Source organism: Leptonychotes weddellii, chromosome 9 (genome assembly GCF_054177405.1).
Source record: "Leptonychotes weddellii isolate Sample4059 chromosome 9, ASM5417740v2, whole genome shotgun sequence".
Lineage (NCBI taxonomy): Eukaryota > Metazoa > Chordata > Mammalia > Carnivora > Phocidae > Leptonychotes > Leptonychotes weddellii.
The window spans coordinates 112,778,247-112,787,037 of record NC_138377.1 but is presented as its reverse complement, the minus strand read 5'-3'; the positions used below and the strand labels follow the sequence as shown (position 1 = coordinate 112,787,037).

Sequence of the window (8,791 nt, the reverse complement as noted above, 5' to 3'; positions counted from 1 at the left end):
TTTATAAGGGACATCCGCAAGGGGAAGTAGAAAGGGAGCAGACCAGAGAAGCATGCATTTATGATAATAAAAATAATCTGTTTAATAAGTGCTTACCAAGAGCCAGGCTCTTCATCATCTTCATCATCAGAGAGATATTGAATGATGTAGGTATTAAATTAAATTACTTTTGGGGCGCCTGGGTGGCTCAGTCAGTTAAGTTCCCAGAGTTCTGGAATCAAGCCCCACGTCGTCAGGCCCCCTGCTCAGCAGGGAGGCTGCTTCTTCCTCTCCCTCTGCCACTCCCCCTGCTTGTGCTCTCTCTCTCTCTCAAATAAATAAATAAATAAAATCTTTTTAAAAAATTAATTAATTTAATTACTTTTACTGTCAGTGATCTCTTGGTATGTATAGTGGCTACTTATTGACCTGAGTAAGAATTGTCTTATTTTGTGAACATGTGGATGAAGTGGAGGTGTTTTTTTTTAAAGATCTTATTTATTCATTTGAGAGAGAGAGAGAGAGACAGAGAGAGCACAAGCAGGGGGAGAGGCAGGCTCCTTGGAGCCTAATACGGAGCTTGATCCCAGAACCTGGAGATCAAGCCGAATGGAAGGACCCAGAAATTCCCCTTCTAGGAATGCATCTTACACATGCAAAAATAGACACTCTTTGTGACCTGAGCCGAAGGCAGACACTCAACCATCTGAGCCACCCAGGCACCCCATAGTGGAGTTTTATTAAAACCAAACAACAATAATTAGTCATAATGGTTTAAAAGCTTCTAATTCTGGAACATAATTAATACTAAGTAATATTTTAATGTAATTGTTATTTAAACCACAAGACAAATTATAACTAGTATTAGTTGTGATAATCAATAATTTTTTAGTACATTCTAGAAATCATCTCATTTATCACTCCTACTAACCTATGTAACAGATTCTATTATGGGTCTCATTTTACAGACAAGGAAACTGAGGCACAGAAAGGTGAGGCCATCTATGCCTAGTTTTACATGTGGTGAGTGGCAGAAGTGAGACTGAAACCCGATTCCACTTGGTTCTGAACCCACGGTGTCTTAACCCATGACCACACCAACTAGATTCAGTTACTAGTTTTTGTTTAAGTAGGCTCCATGTCCAGCGTGGGGCTTGAACTCATGATCCTGAGATCAACGGTCACATGCTCTACTGACTAAGGTAGCCAAGTGCCCCAACATCAGTTACTAGTTTTAATAATAAAGAAATCACAATTTAAAGAAACCTCTAGGGTATGTTTCAATATGATAGGTAAAATCTACTTGAAACTAACTGCATCCATCTTTTTTTATATTTCTGATAATCAACAAACAAGTTAACTCTCCCATTTCCAGAGGGTTTATCTATAAGAGTGTTCATCCCTATTAAAATTCTTCCTTATTGAAAGAATTTTTTTCTTATTGAAAACTCCTAGCATGGCTTTCAACCATGCAAGCTGACTTTAAAAAGGGGGTGATTGCCTCTTTTATAAACAGTTCTTTGTTTGCAGTCCTGACACCTGTGAAAGCCAAAATTGTTTTTCCCTTGCTGCTTCTTGCTTGTGGGATGCAGGCTCTGGGGCCTTACTGAGAGACATCACTCACAATAGACCATAGGGACCCTTGCATGGATGGCATCCACCCATGGTGCTTCCTGAAGAAGCTGTCTGGAAACCCAGGCCTGACAGGGCTTCTGGGGAACCTCCTGACTGCCTGATGAAGACATCACACACCAAAGGGAACATTTAAACTCAGCTGTCTGCTTTGCATTCTGAGGAATGCAAATCTCTTTGTCCTACACCCCAGCCTCACCCCACTGTACCTTGCAATGGAAGAATCAGGACCTGACTCCTAATCCAGTTGCCAATGATTTAGCGTGTTGCCCTCTCTTATTAGGAGTTGAGAAATGCTTTGAATGATCAAAATGTTTTAAGATTCCCCCAATTTTTTCTTCTGAAAATTGCCTCTTATTCTGCCTAGGGTTAGTTTCTCTGGTTTTTGATCACTTTCCCTACTATCCTGTGGGTTTTCATTGCGTGTTGATGGGTACTTTGAACTTGCTGAGTATTACAAGTGGGGGCTAAGCTTGTATTATGTAGTAGGTAACTTCAAGGACATGAAGCTAAATGGAGCAAAAAAGGATTCTAAGATTTTTACTGGAGGAATTTTTGCCAAATATCATACTCAAAATAATAAGAATCTGAACCTTTCCCCACCAAATTTCTCTCTGGAAAGATGAAGATGTTAGAGCGCACGGCTTATAACCTCCATCTCCACATAAATCATTTTATGCTTGAAGAGATTTTTAAAACCCATAAATCTGCATCCTATTGTAAGATTCCCATGCAGGAGGATGTTTTAAGGAAGGCTGCTGAAGTTTCAGGAGAAGCTTCCCTACGACAATGGGGTTTAGGATCGTAACTGAAAAAAGAAAAAAATAGAAGTGCTCGTTCTTAACCTCTGCTATGCTGAAGACGGATATGTGATTTATTAAAATGGTCCAGATTCAAGAGAAGGCCACCTGTAGCTGACCCCACACATATGTGAATCCAAAACCTAAAGCAAGGTAGGCTTGAGTCAAAATAAAACCTCGTTACATCAAACAATGAGGAAGGACCTTTGAGACAAAAGTTCTTTCAGTCTTATATGATCTAGTGGACTGCAACAGTTCTCCCTTTTGCAAATATAGATACTTCCTAAAAGTTCAAAACCAATTATGTTTTCTGGACATTTGTACACCTCTTTCAAGACCCAAGTCCCCTCCCGCATTCTCAAATGTTTCAACTCATTCAAGTAACTTTATTCAGAAATGTTCAGTGCATTTCCACTGAGACCCCCATCTCCGGATAACTGTTAGTTTTCACTGGCTGGGTTAGAAAGTCAAGGTGTCTTTACCCTCCCGTGGCAGTTTCTACGTATTTTCCAAATAGCGCTCATGATTTTCTACTTGAAATCCGCTATTTGTATACATTTCTTGCTACCTAATCTACAAGCTTCATGAGAGCAGGAACCATCTACCTGTAAAGATTGCATCATATCATTTTATAGCCCATCCAATCATTTTATAGCACTTTGCAAATGATAGTTACTCAGTAAATATGAATGGAAGGACCCAGAAATTCCCCTTCTAGGAATGCATCTTACACATGCAAAAATAGACACTCTTTGTAGCATTGCCTTTCACCATAAAAATTAGGATCTACATAAAATGCCCATCAACAGAGGAATGGTGAGATAAGCATCCATAGCATGCAAACTATAGATTGCTATGTATCTAAAAATATATAAAAAATATACACACACACTTGATAACAGGAACAAATTAGATAAGACATGGCAAAGTGTCCATGATATTATGATGTGAAAAACATTAAAAAGGGAAGTTGCAGAAAATATGTATAGTACTCCCCCATTTTTTTAATAGTTTTCTTTTTTTTTCTTTTTTTAAAGATTTTTATTTATTTGTTTAACACAGAGAGAGAGCACAAGTAGGCAGAGCAGCAGACAGAGGGACAGGGAGAAGCAGGCTCTCCGCTGAGCAGGGAGCCCGATGCGGGGCTCGATCCCAGGACCCTGGGATCATGACCTGAGCCGAAGGCAGACGCTTAATGACTGAGCCACCCAGGCGCCCCAAGCACTCCCCCATTTTTTAACCGGTGCATACATATATGCTATATTATATACTATAACATATTTTTATACATCAAAGAATGTCTGAAAGGATATACAGTATGCTCTCATGAGCAACTGTCTGGGAAGCACGATGTGGTGGAGAAAAGGAGAATTGTACTCCTTTATATGGATTTTGATGCTGCTGATACTCTTTATGTTGAGTATGTATATCTTTACAATAAAAGCTGAAGGAAAATAAATATTATCTGAATGAATGAATGAATGAAAATTGAATGAATAAAGCCTACACTACCAAATGGTCCATTCTGAATACCTATTCTGGTTATGAGGACACGCTGTGAAATCAGTCCTCTCCTAGGGATGGAAACATTACAGGATAAGACAGGTATTTACTTAAAGGCAACATAGCATCATACAAAATATCATATCCTAGGAGCCCGTAGATTAAATTCCTGGATCATCTACTACCTACAGAGCTATGCGACTAGATAGCTTCCCTAGATCTTAGTTTTCTGATTTAAAAATAAGGTGGAGCTGATTTATAAAATAAGTTTTATGAAAAAGGGTCCCAAAATTCCTTTGAATTCTAACTTTCTTACCCCTTGGTGGGGGTGGGTCATCAAATGGCCAGAGCATTAAAGATTTTAGGTGCACCGCTATTAGAAGACAGGCAGTTAACTGAATCTGACATTGAAAAAAAGAAGTACTTAGAAGGTTAACATTCATTTTATACTTTGCTTCATGATATAAATTTAGGCTTTCATCTGCATTCAACCCTACATAACAACTTATAAGACAACGGAACACTGTTTACAGCATGACATTTCAAATATCCAGATGATGGTCCATTTGGAATAGATTACATCTCTGCTTTCTGTCATCAAGCTTTCTTGGACCCATATTGCCTCCATATGTAGCCAGGAACCATTTGCTGGTCCAGTTATCTTTCACTAGGGGGGAAGGAAAAATGGGGGAAAAGTTTAACCCAGAAGTATTTCTTAATATTCTCTTCTTTCTAACTTTTCTAGATTAGAAAGTAAAAAAGGTATATACTGGTGGATAAGCGAGTAGCATCCATTAATAATGCCATAACAGAAGGGAACCTGAATCTCATCAACATGAAATGTAACCTCCTGTCTCAGAAGCCATATTGATCCATGAATTTTACTCCAAATACATTGCAAATATAAGACCAGGAGGGTCACTCAGATATAATCTAATGAGAAGAGCTTCTTTTTTTATTTTTCAGCCTTGGGTTTTTTTTTAAAGGTAACTTCTTTGAATCATGACATCCTATTAGCTGCAAAAGGGGCCAGCGCTTTGCATTGTCCCAGTGATATTATATACAGTTCTTTTTATGGTTTCTGACAGAGGATCTTAATTAGACCTTAGAAAGGACAAGTACATTTTTTAGCCAACTTTGAAAGACGATCTCACCCACCTAATTCTACTTGAAAATCAATACATATAGTTCTACCTTTAGCAGTTACCAGAATGATATCCACACTGGACCACCTCCCAGGCACCTGCATCTTGTTTTCTTTCGTTGCCCAGATATTCTTTTGTTTCTTTAAGAGCTCCAAAGAAAGATCCAGTCTGACTGCCCTGAGAACAATGGGAAATAAAAAGTTTCAGAGTCAGAAGAAAGATAGAAAGCGTTTCTCTCCTTGAACTGGGAAGCCTGAGAATTCTGGAACAGTTGCCAGAGAGGGTGATGAAATCAGAGCTGACAAAAAAAAAAAAAAAATGACCACATGAGTTCTCTGATATACACTTGCCCCCCACAAACTCTTCTGATTCCTTCCAAGCACTTTCCTACCTCCCCGACAGTTGACAAGGCATCCCATCTTCCCCATGGCAGAACCTCAAACTAGGCCAGTCTTCCTCACCCGAGCAGTGTCCAGCAATGGAATATTTTCTTCCAACCCTGTCCAAACATGCCTTGCCTGTGTAGACCCTTCCAATCTGTAGACACTCAAACAATTAAGCTATTAAAGTAAGAACTAAACTATAAACTTTGTTTTAGTGCCTTCTGAGAGTAAAGCCATAGATCCAAGACAAGGTTTCCCAATTCCTGCCTGCCAATCCTACACTTGTTCCCCCTGAGCCCAGGCGCAATCTTACAAATCTAAATACTGGATTCCAACTAACCACTTCCAGTGGCTTAAAGTTGGCCTAAAAGATGGAAATTATTTGCCATCATTCCTTACCCTCTAAAAGCAAAAACTACAGTTGCTTAGAGAAGCATGGATAACTGCCAAAGGAGGTGGGCAAGATAAATACCTTGTCATAGGGAAGGTGGATCTTTCAATGAATCTACCATGATGCCATACCACCTACCTATGAAACTGACCCAACCTTAAATATACCCCTTCTGGGGGTGCCCGGGTGGCTCAGTCAGTTAAGCGTCCAACTCCTGATATCAGCTTGGGTCATCTGGAGATTGAGCCCCACATCGGGCTCCACACTCAGTGGGGAGTCTGCTTTAGATTCTCTCCTTCTCCCTGTGCCCCTCTCCACCTCCTCCTAAAATAAATATATAAATCTTTAAAAAAAAAAAAACAGTTTACTCCTTCTGATTCAGTACTGCAAGGACAGAAGTGCCCATACAGTCCATCTGCAACACGCTCTGTGGTGATAAAGCCAACTTCTTCCATCATTGACTATTTAATGATTTAAGTCGTAAGCTTTAAAATCAACAAAATCTTCGCTAAACATTTAAATTCAGTGGAAAAACAACATAAATCACCACTGTTCTTGGATGCCATACTCACAGGAATGTGTTTTTATGTCACCCAATTCTAAACTTGTAAGCATTTATTCAAGTGTTATGGCAAAAGCATGCAGTGTTCACTTATAATGAAAAGCAGCCCACCTAAAAACTCTATTCAGCAAATTTTATTAGCTCGAACTTGGAGAAACCTTTCTGACATCGTATAATCCCATTTGATCTCCAGATTATTGTACTGAATTAACACATTCGTTACACATGTATCATGGACCCACCATATACAAAGTAGCCATCAGAATCAATGACATATGTTGACACCGAAATTGTCCAACTTTGACTAAACAAGCCAATTGTTTGGTGTTTGTATAGAAGCATCATTTCTTTTCAGTGGCTTGGATTTGTGACTTTTCTCCCTCCCACCCCACCCCCACCTACACATGCCCATTAACACAGGAATCAAATTACCCTTGTTTTATTCATATCAGGGCACTTCACCACAGATGTCTTCTGAAACCCTGTTAGATAACCAGAATCCCTCATTCATATTCACGCGTGTCTCAATTCTTTCTGCAGGATTTCAACACATATTTCCAAATTGTTTGGCATTCTTCTTCTCCTATAAAGGTTCTGAAGTTAGCCTTAGCTTTCTTTCAGATGAAAACTGCCTAACACACTAAATAACTCCTATTGATAATGAAGTTTGATCCATCCAATCAACTGTTACACGATCATTTACACAATTTAGCCAGTAGAAAATTCCAGTTTAACTGCTCACAACATGGCTGATGGCATCCTGTTCAAAATTAAGCCCTTTATGGGTTTTCTTGTTTTTTAGCTCATTTGCCACTAAATCAAACTTAATGTTTCTGTAAACTCAACTTCATTCAAGGTAATGAGATTAGCAAATAGGGAGCGTCAGAATCCCATGGATCTGCAAAAACCAGTAAGGTCTACACCTGATGCTAATTTCCCTACCTGGAAATCTTAATAATAGTCTCAAGCTCGGTATTTATTTTATTCACTATGAGCTGGACCCTCATTTCCAAATAATTCTGGACCATTCAGATTTCATGACTGGCTGATGAAAAATTTCTCTACAATGAGGAGTTGGATTTTTCGTAGCAGAACTAACATAATTCCAATGAGGAATTGGACTTTTCATAGCAGGATCTAGCATAATGATACATACATGGTGAATAATTTGTGTAATGCACATGTTTTTTCCAAAAGGCTGCACTTTTGAGGAAATGAACAAAGACCACCCAAAGGAGAACAAGCAGAGTCTATCCATCTATCTTGAGTTTACTGTATCAAGGGAGCCAGCTGCTATCAAACATGCTTGGTAGAGACTCAAAGGCAGGCAGAGTAGGAGGAGAGTATTGTGGTGGGGAAAAGGAAGGCTTCAGGTATGTCCCAAGTGGAGGCTGGAAATGGGTTAACTAGAAGGGGGGCATCCTGTGTCATCGGTTAAGGAAGCCTATTTGGCTTTCTCCACTTGGTCCTAAATTGGAAGCAGGGACAAAAATTAGGGAAGGTGTCCATTGCTGACGAAGTCCTGGACATTTGGGGCCCATTGTTACAGGGGTTTGGTTTCCTGGACTTGTTGCTGCAGGTTGTGGGTCAGAATTCTGTGTTTATTCATGGTCTGGCCATTGGTAATTTGTATATTCAATCTCTCAACTGACACACTCTGGAGAGTCTTGCTTAAATCCAGCAACATTAAAATGGCCATGCTGTACTAACAAATGGTACTTCCCATCGAAGTTGCTGATGTAGCACTTCTTTTCTGTGATGACAAAGGAGAACTCATTCAATATATATTATTTCGAAGACAGGGAAAAAGACAAATGAACACTTAATATCCCGTTATGTGTAGAAGTTAACCCTGTGAACATTTTGGAGTATAGATTTCCACTGTTCATTCCTTACACAACATTTTTAAAAAGAAGATTGAACTGGGCATGGTAATTTGCAAACTCTTTTAAGCCAACAACAACAACAACAAAAAAAACAACAACAACAACAAAGGAGCACCTGGGTCGCTCAGTCGGTTAAACATCTGCCTTTGGCTCAGGTCATGATCCCAGGGTCCCGGGATCGAGCCCCACATGGAGCGGGGGAGGTCCTTGCTCAGCAGGGAGTCTGCTTCTCCCTCTTCCTCTGCCCCTCTCCCCTGCTAGTGCTCTCTCTCTCTTAAATAAATAAATAAAATCTTAAAAAAAAAAAAAACAATCATGAGTGGTCCTCTGCTTTGCCGTTTAGCAATTTTTCCTGTCGTCATTTTAATGACTGCTATTTTAATGACTACCTATAGGAAGGGACCTGCAATATAGGTAGCATTCTACTAATTTGGGATCTTCATGGCATCTATTGTTCACTAGGATAAAAAAAATATTGCACAGAACATTCTTTTTTTTTTTTTTTTTAAA

At 39.4% G+C, this 8,791-nt stretch overlaps 1 long non-coding RNA gene across 2 annotated transcripts in view; it reads right to left on the bottom strand.

Annotated features, from left to right (window-relative positions):
• Positions 1-386: 386 nt before the first annotated feature.
• The window catches only part of LOC115937664 (uncharacterized), a 72,469-nt gene continuing 64,064 nt past the window's right edge, over positions 387-8,791 (bottom strand). The window contains exons 3-4 of one of the 2 annotated variants that reach the window (XR_014148758.1): positions 5,109-5,236; positions 387-4,581 (exon numbers count right to left, since the gene is read on the bottom strand). This is a non-coding gene — a long non-coding RNA (uncharacterized LOC115937664). The other variant, XR_014148756.1, reaches the window with a different exon arrangement.